At 50.3% G+C, this 15,310-nt stretch overlaps 1 protein-coding gene and 1 long non-coding RNA gene across 8 annotated transcripts in view; one reads left to right on the top strand and one right to left on the bottom strand.

Moving 5' to 3' along the window:
* LOC144601344 (uncharacterized) overlaps positions 1-10,509 on the bottom strand; it is a 23,057-nt gene extending 12,548 nt beyond the window's left edge. Inside the window, exon 1 of the long non-coding RNA XR_013548298.1 lies at positions 10,157-10,509. This is a non-coding gene — a long non-coding RNA (uncharacterized LOC144601344). The remainder of the gene's footprint in view (positions 1-10,156) is intronic.
* The window catches only part of LOC144601342 (leucine zipper putative tumor suppressor 2 homolog), a 112,567-nt gene that overhangs the window by 6,323 nt on the left and 90,934 nt on the right, over positions 1-15,310 (top strand). Inside the window, exon 1 of one of the 7 annotated variants that reach the window (XM_078413398.1) lies at positions 8,697-8,783. The exons of 5 other annotated variants lie outside the window; for them this stretch is intronic. The gene's annotated coding sequence lies outside the window, so the exon portion shown is untranslated. Of the gene's footprint in view, positions 1-8,696; positions 8,784-11,019; positions 11,073-15,310 lie in introns of those variants that run through there. One more of the 7 variants, XM_078413396.1, reaches the window with a different exon arrangement.

Below are 15,310 nucleotides of genomic sequence, written 5' to 3' on the forward strand. Positions count from 1 at the left end.
TTGGCTGACAGGCTCATAATGAGTCCCATCTTCCAGCACCCGGCCCACATGCGAGGGCCATTCAAGTGTTCGTCTAGAGTAGATGCTTCTTAGTTCATCTAGGTCTCTGCTGTTTGTGTGGAGCACCAAGTGCAGGAGTAACTCAGTGGGTCAAGCAGCATCTCTGCGGGCATGTAGAGGATGCGCTGGCTCAAAATGGCAGCCAGCATCATCAAGGACCCCCCACCACACTGCCACAACTCTCATTTGGCCACAACTCCCGCTATCAGGAAGAAGGTGCAGGAGTCGGAAAACCACGACCTCCAGGTTCAGGAGCAGCTTCTTCCCAACAACCATCAGGTTATTGAACACCACTAAATTCTAAACACCAATATTCCAACACTACTAAACACCAGCTAAGTTTCCAGCTACAAACTGTCTTGGTTGTACGAGGGACTTTGGGCTTTTTTATGCTTTGCATTACAGGCACTCCCCAACATAAGGGTTGAGACATGAGAGGGAGAGAGATTTAAGAGGGACCTCAGGAACAATGAGGGCAGTGTGTGTGTAGCTGCATCACGAAGCCAATGAAGCTGATACAATTATTATTTTTAAAGGGCATTTGGACAGACAAGTGGATAGAATGGATTTAGAGGGTTGTGGGCCAAATGTAGGCAAAACGGACTAGCCCAATATGCCCACTTGGCCGGCAAGGACAAGGTGGGCTGAAAGGCCTGTTTCCGTGACGTTTCCTGTCGAGCAAAAACAGGCCAAGGGGAACTGATGCAGAAGCAAAGAACTGCAGGTGCTGATTTTTACCAAAAAAAGACACAAATTGCTGGAGTAATTCAGTGAGTAAGGCAGCATCTCTCGAGAAAAAAGACGGGTGGCGTTTTGAACCCGAAACATCACCTATCAATGTTCTCCAGAGATGCTGCCTGACCCGCTGAGTTACTCCAGCACTTTGTGCCCATCAATGGGAACTGATGTCAGATTAGCTGAGAGACCTCGGGACATTTTCCGGTCACATTATTTCCATGCCGAACAGCTCTGTGATGAGATGCCAACACCGCCATTCTGCATGTATGCCTGGGGACTAAATTCAACCAGAGAAGAGGAGGACCATTCCCTCCTCCCCTCTCCCATCAGGCAAGAGGCACAAAAGTGTGAAAACGCACACCTCCAGATTCGGGGACAATCTCTTCCCAGCTGTCATCAGCCAACTGAACCGTCCGACCAACAACCAGAGAGCAATACTGAGCTACTCTCTACCTCGTTGGAGACCATTGGACTATTTTTGATCGGACCTTATCCTGTACAAAACGTTATTCGCGTTGTTCCCTTTATCATGTATCTGCACACAGTGGATATCTCGATTGTGATCCTGTGCCTCGGTACACGTGACAATAAACTGAACTCAACCTTTTGAAGGCGCCATGCAAATGCAAAAGCTGACGTAGTAAGTTTTCTTGCCTGATTCCCAGGCAAGCCCCCATCAGCTTTGTGGAGGTTAAATGATTGCTGTAAGCCCCCCTCTGTCACAACCCCGGTGCACTGTTCATATTAACCAGGGCACAGTGGATCAGGGCTTTACTTCACCAGCTAATGGGCAATTCCTAAAGGCCTGGACTATCTCCATGGGATATGATGTGAAAGGACATTGGCTGTTGTGCCTCCTCATTACTGGTGTAAGTGCTTCGAGCCAGAGTGTAGTTAGGGTTGTGTCACCACATTAGTACGCTGTGGGGTTTGGACCGGGTCTGAGGGACGGGCTCTGGGAACTGGAAGCCGAATAAATTGCCTTGGCAGCTGCAAATAATAACCTTGCTTCACCTGGCCATTTGCTTTCATTTCTGGCAGCAAAGGGTCCAATAAAATACTTTGGGGACCCATATTTATGTTCCTGTTTCCGGAGGCATAAGACATGGATGCAAAATAAATGTATGTGTCACATCGGCCAGCGTTTTATTCCTTCCAAAACACTTGGCTTTTAACCCTTTGGTAGAGGTCGGACACTGGACAAGGTTTGCTGTCTGCGTTTACCTTAGTTTGGCTTAGTTGAGAGATATGAAGTGTAAGTAATAAAACAGGCCCTTCGGCCCAGCGAGTCCACACTGACCCATGCACTAGTTCGATCTCTCCCACTGTGAGGCAATTTACAGAAGCCAATTAACCTACAAACACGCACGTCTTTGGAATGTGGGAGGAAACCGGAGCACCCGGAGAAAACCCACGCAGTCACAGGGCGAACGTACAAACTCTGTACAGACAGCACCCGTAGTCAGGATCGAACCTGGGGCTCTGGCGCTGTGAGGCAGCAACTCTACCGCTGTGCCAATGTGCCGCCCTGTGGCACGATGTGAAAAAGGGAAAGTACCCGATGTTAGAGGAAAGACTGAAGTCATGGTATGCTTGCCTTTTTTGGTCGGGGCATCGTGTATAAGGATCAGGAAGTCATGATGCAGCTTTATAGGCCTTTGTTCACAAAATGTTGGAGTAACTCAGCAGGTCAGGCAGCATCTCGGGAAAGAAGGAATGGGTGATGTTTCGGGTCGAGACCCTTCTTCAGTCCATCTGTCCATCTAAAATGCTTTCTTGGGACTTGCCTGTGCCTCCACCTTCTGCCTCGTGGTTTCCAGCTCCGTTTCCAGGCCTCCCAATTCGGACCCAACCCGGACTACCGGCTCCAGCAGTCCATCTAAACCCCTACTTTATAGGCCTTTGGTTGGGCTGCATTTGGAGTTTTGCATGCAGTTCTGGTTGCCCCTTTACAGGAAGGATAAGGAGGCTGTGGAGAGGGTGCTGAATAGGTTTACCACCAGACCGCTAGTTTACAAAGAGGAGGGCTGTGTGTTCAGAGGGGGGGGGGGGGGGGGGTGGTGTGACATTGAAGTGGGTATGGGGAGTGGAGAAGTTTAGATGGTTGATATGTAATTAAAGGGTACTGCAGATGCTGGTTTATACCAGAGATGGACACAAAATGCTGAAATAACTCAGCGTGTCAGGCAGCATCTCTGGAGAGAATGGATAGGTGAAGTTTCAGGTTGAGACTGGGGTCCATGAAAGAGCGTTCACGTCGCGCACCTGTTTCCACCAATCTTTCCACCATTGCGCACAAGACGCACAAGAAGTGCAAGACACCATTTTGTGCAGATGCCGAGAAGTGTATTCAACTTCTAATCTTCTGATGTGGACTCGATAAGACGAAGGTTGAGACTTTTCTTGAACCTTTTTTAATTTGGTGTTCTAGAGAGTTTTAGATGGGCACATGGATATGCAGAAAATGGAGGGATATCCATCACATGCAGGCGGAGAAGATTTGTCTGACGGTTCATGTTTGGCACGGACATTGTGGGCTGCAGGGCCTATTCCTGTGCTGTACTTTCCCATGTACATATGTTCTATCTGTGGATCCTTTACTCTTAGTGTAAGCATACCTCCAGAATCAGGTGTGCAGAGATGCTGGTTTACACCAAAGATAGACACAAAATGCTGGAGTAACTCAGCGGGAGAGGGAGTCTGAAGAAGGGTCTCGACCCGAAACGTTACCCCTTCCCTCCATCCAGAGATTCTGCCAGTCATGCTGAGTTACTCCAGCATTTTGTGTCTGCCTCCAGAATCAGGGGCAGTTTCTTCCCCACTGGTATCAGGCAACGGAACCATCCTATCACTAACTCGAGATCGACTCTGAGCTACCACCTCCCTCATTGGAGACCCTCGCACTATCTTTAATTGGACTTTACTGGACCTTATCTTGCACTAAACGTTACTCCCTTTATCCTGTATCTGTACGCTGTGGACGGCTTGATTGTAGTCATGCATAGTCTTTTCGTTGACTGGATAGCACGTAACAAAAAAAGCCTTTTGCTGTAACTCGCTCGGTACCTGTGACAATAAACTAAGCTAAACTAAACTTTAATGATGCCGACGAGATTCTAACCAGCAGGGAAAGAGTAGATTCAGAAAATTACTTCCAATTGCAAGAGCAGAACGAGCTGATACTGGTCCAAGCTGGTTAAAGTTACATTTGAGACTGATGTCAGGAAGTTGGACTGATCGCTGGGAGAATGTTTAACCCTGGAGCAGATTCACAGATACTTTCATGCAAATCTGCTAGTCGTTAAATAGAATATAACAGACCGTGGACCCGGTTGGGCCCAAACCTCTCCTGCATTGGTGCAGCACCCTCACCTTCCCCCTTCCTCTCTCCCCCCTCGCCCTCCCCATCCCCCTTTCCTCTTCCCCCCTCCCCTTCCCCCTCCCCTTCCCCATCCCCTCTGCCCTTCCCCTCCCCCTCCCACTCTCCCCCCCTTCTGACTCCCCTTCCTCCCCCCTCTTCCCTCCCCCCTCTTCCCTCCCCCTTCTTCCCTCCCCCTTCTTCCCTCCCCCTTCTTCCCTCCCCCTTCTTCCTCCCCCTTCTTCCCTCCCCCTTCTTCCCTCCCCTTCTTCCCTCCCCCTTCTTCCCTCCCCCCTCTTCCCTCCCCCGCTTACCTACCCCCTTATCCCTCTCCCCTTCCCATCCCCCCTCTTCCCTCCCCCCTCTTCCCTCCCCCCTCTTCCCTCCCCCTCTTCCCTACCCCTTCTTCCCTCCCCCTTCTTCCCTCCCCCTTCTTCCCTCCCCCTTCTTCCCTCCCCCTCTTCCCTCCCCTCTTCCCTCCCCTCTTCCCTCCCCTCTTCCCTCCCCCTCTTCCCTCCCCCTCTTCCCTCCCCCTCTTCCCTCCCCCTCTTCCCTCCCCCTCTTCCCTCCCCCTCTTCCCTCCCCCTCTTCCCTCCCCCTCTTCCCTCCCCCTCTTCCCTCCCCCTCTTCCCTCCCCCTCTTCCTCCCCCTCTTCCCTCCCCCTCTTCCCTCCCCCTCTTCCCTCCCCCTCTTCCCTCCCCCTCTTCCCTCCTCCCTCTTCCTCCCCCCTCTCCCCCCCCCCTCCCCCCCCCCCCCCCCCCCCCCCCCCCCCTCCCCCCCCCCCCCCCCCCCCCCCCCCCCCCCCCCCCCCCCCCCCCCCCCCCCCCCCCCCCCCCCCCCCCCCCCCCCCCCCCTCCCCCCCCCCCCCCCCCCCCCCCCCCCCCCCCCCCCCCCCCCCCCCCCCCCCCTTCCCCCCCCCCCCCCCCCCCCCCCCCCCCCCCCCCCCCCCCCCCCCCCCCCCCCCCCCTCCCCCCCCCCCCCCCCCCCCCCCCCCCCCCCCCCCCCCCCCCCCCCCCCCCCCCCCCCCCCCCCCCCCCCCCCCCCCTCCCCCCCCCCCCCCTCCCCCCCCCCCCCCCCCCCCCCCCCCCCCCCCCTCCCCCCCCCCCCCCCCCCCCCCCCCCCCCCCCCCCCCTCCCCCCCCCCCCCTCCCCCCCCCCCCCCCTCCCCCCCCCCCCCCCCCCCCCCCCTCCCCCCCCCCCCCCCCCCCCCCCCTCCCCCCCCTCTTCCCTTCCCCCCTTCCCTCCCTCCCTCCCTCCCTCCCTCCTCCCTCCCTAGGAGATAGATTTAAACTTTACGATTTGAATAACTTAAAAAGTATAACACCGATTTTCATGAAATTTCTTCCATTAGCACCAACGGTGAGCAAGGTGGGCCTAAAATTGTCGCGCTATCGTGTACCGTTTTGGCTGTAGCTCAGGAACAAACAAACGAGAGTTTTAGTATATAGATGGTACAGCAATGACCAGCCCCGATGTGGGGTGTTTCTCCGGATGGATTGAGATGACCTTAGGGTTGTGGTTACCTTGTTATCCTGTAAGTTAGGTTCAGGTTTATTATTGTCACGTGTACTGAGGTACAGTGAAAAACTTTATTTTGCACGCTATCCAAACAGATCGGATATACCATGCATAGATACAATCAATTCAAACTCAAGTGCAATGGATAGAGTAAAGGGGGAGATACAGAATACAGATGCTCCTCGACTTACGATGCTTCGACTTACGATATTTCGACCTTGCGATGGTGTAAACGCTAGGCAACGGCAGCGAGCCGCAGCTCGCTTCTGGCCATTGATCAGGTGTATTAAATGTATTTTCAACTTACGATATTTCCGATTTATGATGGGTTTATCGGAGCGTAACCCCATCGTAAGTCAAGGAGCATCTGTATAGTTCTCAGCATTGTAGCGCCTCAGTTCCTTGGCCAAAGTCTAATGTCCGCAATGGGTGGAGGTGAATTGGACAGTGCCCTAGCTTATGGAAGGACCCTTCAGTAGCCTGGTAATAATGGGGAAGAAGCAGCTCCTGAGTCTACCAGCGTGCATTTTCTAGCTTCCATATCTTCCGCTGGATGGGAGTAGGGAGAAGAAATAACTGGGGGGAGGAACAAGTCTTTAATTATTGAGGTACTTTGTCTGCTGAATGTACGGTGTTTGCAGGTTCCCCATGTGACCAGGTGGGTTTCCTCCAGGTGCTCCGGTTCCCACCACATCCCAAAGGTGTGCGGGTTGTAGGTTAACTTGGTCTCTGTAAATTGCCTCAAGTGCGTGTGGAGTGGATGCGAGAGTGGGTTAACACAGAACTAGTGTGAATGGGTGATCGATGGTCGGCGTGGACTCGTGGGCCAAAGGGCTTGTTTCCGTGTTGTATCTTTCAATCCCTTGCATTGCTGGTTCAGATTCCACAAGATTAGTGAGCGTTTATTCAGCATCATATATCTATATTGCAGAAACACCAGCATTGCGGGAGATTATTGAGGCCCACTGTGCTGGTGGAATTGCTTCATTAGGTCCTATTTCCCATTTCCTTTTCCTTAATTGATTTGAGTTTTTAATTAATTTGCTCCTGCAAGCTGTAACTTATTCATCTCCAGTCTTCACTCACAGTGGAGTGGAAACGGAGACTGCAGCTGCTAGCTAGTGTGCAAAATAAAGACTGGAGGGCCTGAGCTATGGAGAGAGGTTGAGCAGGCTGGGACTCCTGTCCTTGCAGAACAGGAGAATGAGGGGCTGATCTTGTAGAGATGTACAAGATCATGAGAGGAATAGATCGGGTCGACGCAGAGTCTTTTACCCAGAGTAAGGGTATCAAAAACCAGAGAACAGCAGTTCAAGATGAGGGGGGGGGGGAAATTTAATAGGAACCTGAGGAGCAACTTTTTTAAACACAAAGGGCGGTAGGTGTATGGAACGAGCTGCTGGAGGAGGTGGTTCAGGCACGCACTTTCACAATGTTTAAAAAACATTTGGACAGATACATGGATAGGACAGGTTTATAGGGATGTGGGCCAAATGTGGGCATGTGGGGCTAGTGTAGATGGGGCAGGTTGATCGCTGTGGGCAAGTTGGGCCGAAGGGCCTGTTTCCACACTGTATGACTCTATGCCCACAGTAACTCAGCGGGTCAGGCAGCATCGCTGGAGAACATAGATAGGTGACGTTTGGGATCGGGATCTTTCTGCAGACTTATTTCTCTCTTGGTATCTGTCCCATGTCCCTGTACATTTATGTCTGTGCCTTCCTCTGTGCTAGAGTCACATCCAGCATGGAAACAGGCCCTTCAGCCCACTGAGTCCCTGCCAGCCATCAACTGCCCAATTACACTAATCCGACATTTCCAACATTCTCATGAATTCTCTCCAGTTTCCACCATTTACTTGCTTCAGGAGTTATTTCCAGACAAACTCCGTACACACAGCACCTGTAGTCAGGATCGAACCCGGGTCAATGGTGCTGTAAGGCAGCAACTCTACCGCTGCACCACCGTGTTGAAGTGTCTCCTGAATTCTGCCTTGGGTTTATTAGTGGCCATCTTGTATTCATCCCCCCCCCAGTTTGTATCTCAGCCACAGATGGAAATAATTACTCTGTATCTGCCCCATTAAACCTTCAGTGAGAAACTTAATGAACTGATTATCTCAGTCTTCCGTTTTCCAGCTCCATTATGCCCTTTCTCGATAGATTGAGAACTGAAAGCTATATATATATATATGTATATATATATATATATATATATATATATATCGAGAAAGAGCATACTGGAACTGGAAAATGGAAAACTGAGGGAATTAGTTATATATATATATATAATATATAAACATGCCTAAAAAGTTGGCGTGACTCCACCTCGGCAGTTCTGACTCTATATTATCAAAAGGATAGGGGCACTGGAAAGGGCCTCTATCCTTTTGATAGTATAGAGTCAGAACTGCCGAGATGGAGTCACGCCAACTTTTTAGGCATGTTTAATTTCTTTTTCCATCCACTTTCTGAAGAAGTGAGCCGCGAGTGCCTTGTTTTCTCTTTCCTTTTTTGTGCCGGTTTAACCCAGGTTGCTGTTTGCAGTAATTTTCTACAAGTCTTGACTGTTCCTCTCTTAAGAATAATATGTTTCAAATGATAAATTATGTGAGAGATTTAGCAGAACTGTGTGTCGTTGTATTTTTTGGGGGGGAATTTAGTAGGCTTAAAGGGATGATTTTTTGCAGAAGTCTTCGAGATTTTAAGGAGAAGCAATAAATGTCGAGAAACTGTTTCAGACGGTTGAAGAGTCTAGGAGCGTGTGAGAGTAAAAGAAGATTGAAACTTGTCTGCCAATGCAATTGGAACACAGAACATTGTGCAGTACAGCACTTCGGCCCACAGTGTCTGTGCCGAACATGATGCCAAGACCTTCCCTTAACTGCCTGCACATTATCCATTTCCTTCCACTCCCCATGATTGAATAATTCAAAGAGATTTAAAAGGGATGTTTAAAGGAGATATGTGGGGGCAATGTTTTTTTTACACAGAGGGTGGTGAGTGCCAGGAACATGCTGCCAGTGTTGGCGGTTGAGACAGATGCAATAATGGCATTGAAGAGGAATTTGGAGAGGCACGTTGAAATGCAGGGAGTGGAAGGATATGCAGGTAGATAAGAGATGGACTTCGCATGATGTTTGGCACAGACATTGTGGGGCGAAGGGCCTGTTCTTGTGCTGTACTGTTGTATGTTCTATGTAAGGGTACATCACCTTTACACTGTAGGAAAGAATCTGATTAAAACCAGATCCCAGGGATGGGGGTTGGGGCTGGATGCTGGCAAAGTCCCCTTGCAATCACTGCACCCAAAATAAAACTGTGCACACATGCTCACTCTAGTTCCCAATGTTCCTTTCATCAAGGTTCTCTTTTTTTTCTCTTTTTTTTCTTCTTTTTTTTCTCTCCCTCCCTCCCTCCCTCCCTCCCTCCCTCCCTCCCTCCCTCCCTCCCTCCCTCCCTCCCTCCCTCCCTCCCTCCCTCCCTCCCTCCCTCCCTCCCTCCCTCCCTCCCTCCCTCCCTCCCTCCCTCCCTCCCTCCCTCCCTCCCTCCCTCCTCCCTCCCTCCCTCCCTCCCTCCCTCCCTCCCTCCCTCCCTCCCTCCCTCCCTCCCTCCCTCCCCCTCTCCCCCTCTCCTTTTTTCTCTCCCTCTTCTTTTTTCTCTCCCTCTTCTTTGTCACGTGGACTCTAACGTCACAAGGACTCTATTCCTTGGAGCGCAGGAGGAGGAGGGGAGATCTTTTAGAGGTGCACAAAATCATGAGAGGAATAGATTGGGTAAACACAGTCTCTTGCCCAGAGAAGGGGAATTGAGAACAAGGGGACACAGGTTTAAGGAGAGGGGGGAAAAGTTGGTGAGTGTCTAGAATGATGTGCTGGAGGCACAAACGCAGGCAGGTGGGACTAGTGTAGATGGGGCATGTTGGTCAGTGTGGGCAACTTGGGCCGAAGGACTTGTTTCCACGCTGTATGACTATGTCTCTTTGTACCTAGATACAGTGAAATTCTTTGTTTTGCATACAATTAAAATCATAATATGCACAATCATAAATAAGTACAAAAGTGTAACGATTGCAGTGTAAGAATAACTTCACTGAGGCAGTAAACAAAGAGGTGCCAATTTCCAACACCATCTTGTGCCTGCCTTTTATGTTCTTAAAAGTATAGAGGCTTGTCTTGGCCTAAATGGCCCGTTGTCCTGGCAACGGCACTGGGTTGGTGTTGCAGGGGTTGGCCTGGCCCGGCGATACTGTCGGTGTCCTCCACCACCGCTCCGTGCCGTTGCATGCCGCGCCCGATCCGCGCGCTCGTCCGACTTCAGTGGGGCCTCCAGCGGCCCCTGATCCACATGACCCTATGGCTGTTGCAGGGCCTCCAGCTGCCCACTCCACCGGACGTATCCACGCCGACCAGCGATCCCCGTACACTAGCACTATCCTACACACGAGGGACAACTTACTAGTTTACCAAAGCCAATGAACTTACCAACCTGTACGTCTTTGGAGTGTGGGAGGAAACCAGAGCACCTGGAGAAAACCCATGCAGGTCATGGGGAGAATGTACAGGCAGCACCCGTAGTCAGGATCGAACCCGGGTCTCTGGCACTGTATGGCAGCGACTCTATCGCTGCGCCACTGTGTCGCCCAAAATCCACGCCCTGTCCATGCTCTCCAGAGATGCAACCAAAGACTTTCCAAAGAAGTTCATAGCTGACGTCAGTGTTGTGTAACGTTCAAGAGCTTGATGGTTGTTGGGACGAAGTTATTCTTGAACCCGGTGATCACAGTTATCAGGCTCCTGTACTTTCTTCCTGATGGTAGGAGTGAACTGCTCTTAGTTCCTCATTACACCTAAGTTTTGAAGGTTAATGGTGGACGTTATTTTTATAGCCCTGCAGAAGAACAAGTCAAGCTGGAAGCCGCTGGGAAGATGAGTTGCCAGGCTGCCTTTTGATCGGGTTGGAGGCACTCCCAGTTCCCACTGCTGAATAAGGCTTCAAACGGCCTTTTGTGCGTTTTCTCTCACACACGGTTTGGACCAAACCCGCTCACTTTAGGGGTCACGAGCACGGAAGATCAACACATTTGCATTGCCGCCGGGACTGCCTCGAAACAAACAGTTTCATCTGGAGTTTGGCCAAAAGCTTTCCAAAATTTGAATAAACTATTTTTTTGTTGGAAAAATGGGAAATTAGCCACAAAGCTCCTCAAACAGTCAGGATAAAGACGTGCATTTATCTAGCGATGTTCAGGGTTTTAACAGTATTTTTATTGTCTCCATAATCAAGTGCATGTCTACGCATAGTGCCGGGTAGCTGGTGGAATACATCTGAAGTGGAATAATGTAGGAAAGGGTCTCACGAGCAGCTGTATGATAATAACCAGATGCTTTTGTTGCAAGGGTAAGTATTAAATGGGGAGCCGCGTGTAACTCCTTTGCATTTTAAATAGATCGGTGGGCTGGAAGACAGGGCCACAGTTTAGCACCAGATCCACACGGGGGCAGCACATTGGCGCAGCGGTAGAGTTGCTGCCTTACAGCGCCAGAGACCCGGGCTTGATCCTGACAATGGAGTTTATACCCTCCTCCCTCTCGCTGTGTGGGTTTTTTTTCCGGGTGCTCCGGTTTCCTCCCACTCCTCCCCCAAAGATGTGCAGGTTTGTAGGTTAATGGCTTCTGTAAATTGTTCCTCGGGTGCAGAATGCAAAACTGGGATGATACAGATCTAGTGTGCAGGTGATGGATGGTTGGCGTGGACCAAAGGTCCTGTTTCCACACCCCCCACCTCTCCTCGGCTTTCTCCCTACTGTTACAATCAGCCTGAAGAAGGGTCTCGACCCAAAACATCACCTATCCATGTTCTCCGGAGACACTGCCTGGCCTGCTGAGTTACTCCGGCACTTTGTGTCTTTTTTTGTAAACCAACATCAGCACTTTCTTGTGTCTACATTTGAACGATCCATTTCAAGATCTCCTCAAGTTGTGCCTACCTTGAAGAGGTTCTCCTCCTCCCTCTGACGGTAGTTCTGTGGGACCCTCTCTCAATGCTTCCCCCTCCCTGATTCCTACTGCTCTCCTGCGTACTGATTGTGGATGATCAGCCATGATCACATTGAATGGCGGTGCTGGCTCGAAGGTGCTGGCTGCTCCAGCACCTATTGTCTATTGCTCTTCGATCTACCTCTCCATTGCCGGACTTCTTCCTGCCCGAGCCCCCACCCCCCCCCCCTCCAGCTTTCTCCCTTCAGCCGATCCCTACTACAATCAGTCTGAAGAAGGCCCTGACCCCTTCACCTTTCCATGTCCTCCAGAGAAGATGCCTGACCTGCTTTGACTTTGTGTCCGATCCGTCTGCAGGTTAGATATACATTAATTTTTTTCTGATTTCATCATGTCTTTCACCAGAAAAACCCCATGCTAACCATGCCAGAGGATTCCCAAAGCACCAATCACCCTAAAAGCAACATAATAAAAAAGGATTGGATTTACTTAGTTGCCTTGAAAGTGTAACCCATGGTTACGGCCCATGCACTCTGCTCATTCTTTTGAGTTTTGTTTTTAAATTCTCAGCCTTATTCACTCCCTGTCAGTCACTTTTTATTTTCTGTGCCATCTAGACGTGCAATCCAATCAGATCAGTTTTTTTAGTTTAGTTTAAAGATACGGGGCGGAAACAGGCACTTCGGCCCATCGAGTCTGTGCCGACCAGCGATCCCCGGACACTAACACTACCCTACGCACACTAGGAACAATTTTACATTTACACTAAGCCAATGTACCGACAAACCTGCGCGTCTTTGGAGTGTGGGAGGAAACCGAAGACCTCGGAGAAAACCCACGCAGGTCACGGGGAGAACGTACAAACTCCGTACAGACAGCACCCGTAGTCGGGATCGAACCCGGTCTCTGGTGCTGCAATTATTCACAAAATGCTGGAGTAACTCAGCAGGTCAGGCAGCATCTCGGGAGAGAAGGAATGGGTGACGTTTCGGGTCGAGACCCTTCTTCAGACTGAAGAAGTATATCTCTTATACTCTGGTGCTGTAAGGCAGAAACTCTACCGCTGCGCCAACTTCAACAATTAGTTCCATCACCAGGAAACAAAACGTGTTAAAGCTGACGGTAAAAAGAGAATGGAACATATTGCACTTTACTTGCTTATTAAAGGGGCACCTATCAGAGGCCCCAGAAGGGGAACTCTACACACACTCTCACTTCCCCCTGTGACTCTCCCCCACCTCACACTGCTGTGCCAGACATTTCATCTCCCAGGCCCACAGCCTGAGGCTGCAGTCTTGATCTGCATATGTCTTTACTGTTTACAGCAGACTTACTCGAGATCCTCGTAGAGCGGGTGAATAATTAAAATCAGATTTAACGAGTCAAGGCAGCAGTCCGTAGAATGCAAATCTCCCATCGCTGCGTCAGTAGCTCCTCACAGCTGGGCTGACTGTAAGGTATTCACGTTGCTGGCTGTGGCCTCTTTGGCTCGGTGTGAGTGCTCGTACGACAACGCACCGTGGAAAGACGTGGTGCGCAGCGGTAGACCCGCTGCCTCACAGCTCCCGCGGACCGGGTTCGATCCTGACCTCGGGTGCTGTCTGTTTGGAGTTTGCATGTTCTCCCTGTGTTAAGTCTGGGGTGCTCGTGTTACCTCCCACATCCCAAAGATGTGCCGGTTTGTAGGATAATTGACCTTTAAATTCCTCCTGGATTGTAGGGAATGGATGCGAAAGCGGATAACATTGAACTAGTGTGTACAGGTGATCGATGGTATGCCTGGACTCGGTGGGCTGAAGGGCCTGGTTCCATGCTGTATCTATAAACTAAGCTCAACTTCATTGCACAATGCGGAGGCAGGAATTTCACAAAACCTTTCTTCCATGTCTAGCTAATCACACAGTGATTGCTATTCCATGCGAACTTTAGGTTTTACTTTAGAGATACAGCATAGAAACACACCCTGCTTCAGACTCCACATGGATATGTGACATTTCCAGTTATAGACAATAGACAATAGACAATAGGTGCAGGAGGAGGCCATTCGGCCCTTCGAGCCAGCACCGCCATTCAATGTGATCATGGCTGATCATTCTCAATCAGTACCCCGTTCCTGCTTTCTCCCCATACCCCCTGACTCCGCTATCCTTAAGAGCTCTATCTAGCTCTCTCTTGAATGTATTCAGAGAATTGGCCTCACTGCCTTCTGAGGCAGAGAATTCCACAGATTCACAACTCTCTGACAGAAAAAGTTTTTCCTCATCTCTGTTCTAAATGGCCTACCCCTTATTCTTAAACTGTGGCCCCTGGTTCTGGACTCCCCCAACATTGGGAACATGTTTCCTGCCTCTAACGTGTCCAACCCCTTAATAATCTTATAAATTTCGATAAGATCTCCTCTCATCCTTCTAAATTCCAGTGTATACAAGCCTAGTCGCTCCAGTCTTTCAACATATGACAGTCCCGCCATTCTGGGAATTAACCTAGTAAACCTACGCTGGAAAAGGTACAAAGCTACAAAGTGCTGCAGTAACTCAGCAGGTCGGGCAGCATCCTTGTTTTACAGAAAAGGTACAAAGTGCTGGAGTAACTAGGCGGGTCAGGCAGCAGCATCCCTGGTTTACAGGAAAGGTACAAAATGCTGGAGTAACTCAGTAGGTCGGGCAGCATTCTTGGTCTACAGAAAAGGTTACAAAATGCTGGAGTAATTATTTATGTAGGTCAGGCAGTATCTCTGGTTAACAAAAAAAAGGCACAAAGTGCTGGAGTAACTTGGTGGGTCAGGCAGCATCTCTGGAGGGATATCATGGGCAGTGTATTTTGACTGGCGGTTCCATGAACAGGAGAGGAGGACCGTCTGCCCGGAATGTTCCACATTGTTCCCTGAGAACTGGAGCGAGGGTTTCCTGCTGGTGAAAGTGCTCGATTCAAGTTAATGCAGTTGCCAACAGCTGGTACTCCAGCATCTGATGGCATCAGACTTTTCCCAGGTCTCGTGATACCCTGTAGACTGGATGGTTTCTGAATCGACTAATTAGAGTCATAAAGCGTGGAAAAAGTCCCTTCGGTTTAACTTGCCCATGCCAACCATCTCCACTCGTCCCACCTGCCTGCGTTTGGCCCATGTCCCTCTAAACCAGTCCTATCCATGTACCTGTCTAAATGTTTCTTAAACATTGTGATAGTATCTGTCTAAACTACCTCCTCTGGCATCTCGTTCCATTCACCCACTGCCCTTTGTGTGTAAAAGAAGTTGCCACTTGGGTTCCTATTAAATCTTTCCCCTCCTTCACCTTAAACCTATGTCCTCAGGTTCTCGATTCCCCTACCCTGGGCAAGAGTGCGCATTTACCCAATCTATTCCAATAATACTAAACTAAACTAAACTAAATCAAACTAAACTAATTGATGGATTGAATCGAAAGATGCAGCAGGAAACAGGCCCTTCTGCCCGCTGAGTCCACGCCAACCGTCAATCTGGGAGTTGTGCTTCCACTAATGCCTCTCTCCTTCCCATCTTGAACATCGAGGGAAATATCTCTCCACTTGGCCTCCACTTCCTCCAGGGCAGTAGTGTAATCAGGCTGCTATTTTTAGCTGGTGCTTCTAGCGTCTACAAACATGTGAGCAGACTTGTTG

The sequence above is a fragment of the Rhinoraja longicauda genome, chromosome 16, assembly GCF_053455715.1.
Source record: "Rhinoraja longicauda isolate Sanriku21f chromosome 16, sRhiLon1.1, whole genome shotgun sequence".
NCBI lineage: Eukaryota > Metazoa > Chordata > Chondrichthyes > Rajiformes > Arhynchobatidae > Rhinoraja > Rhinoraja longicauda.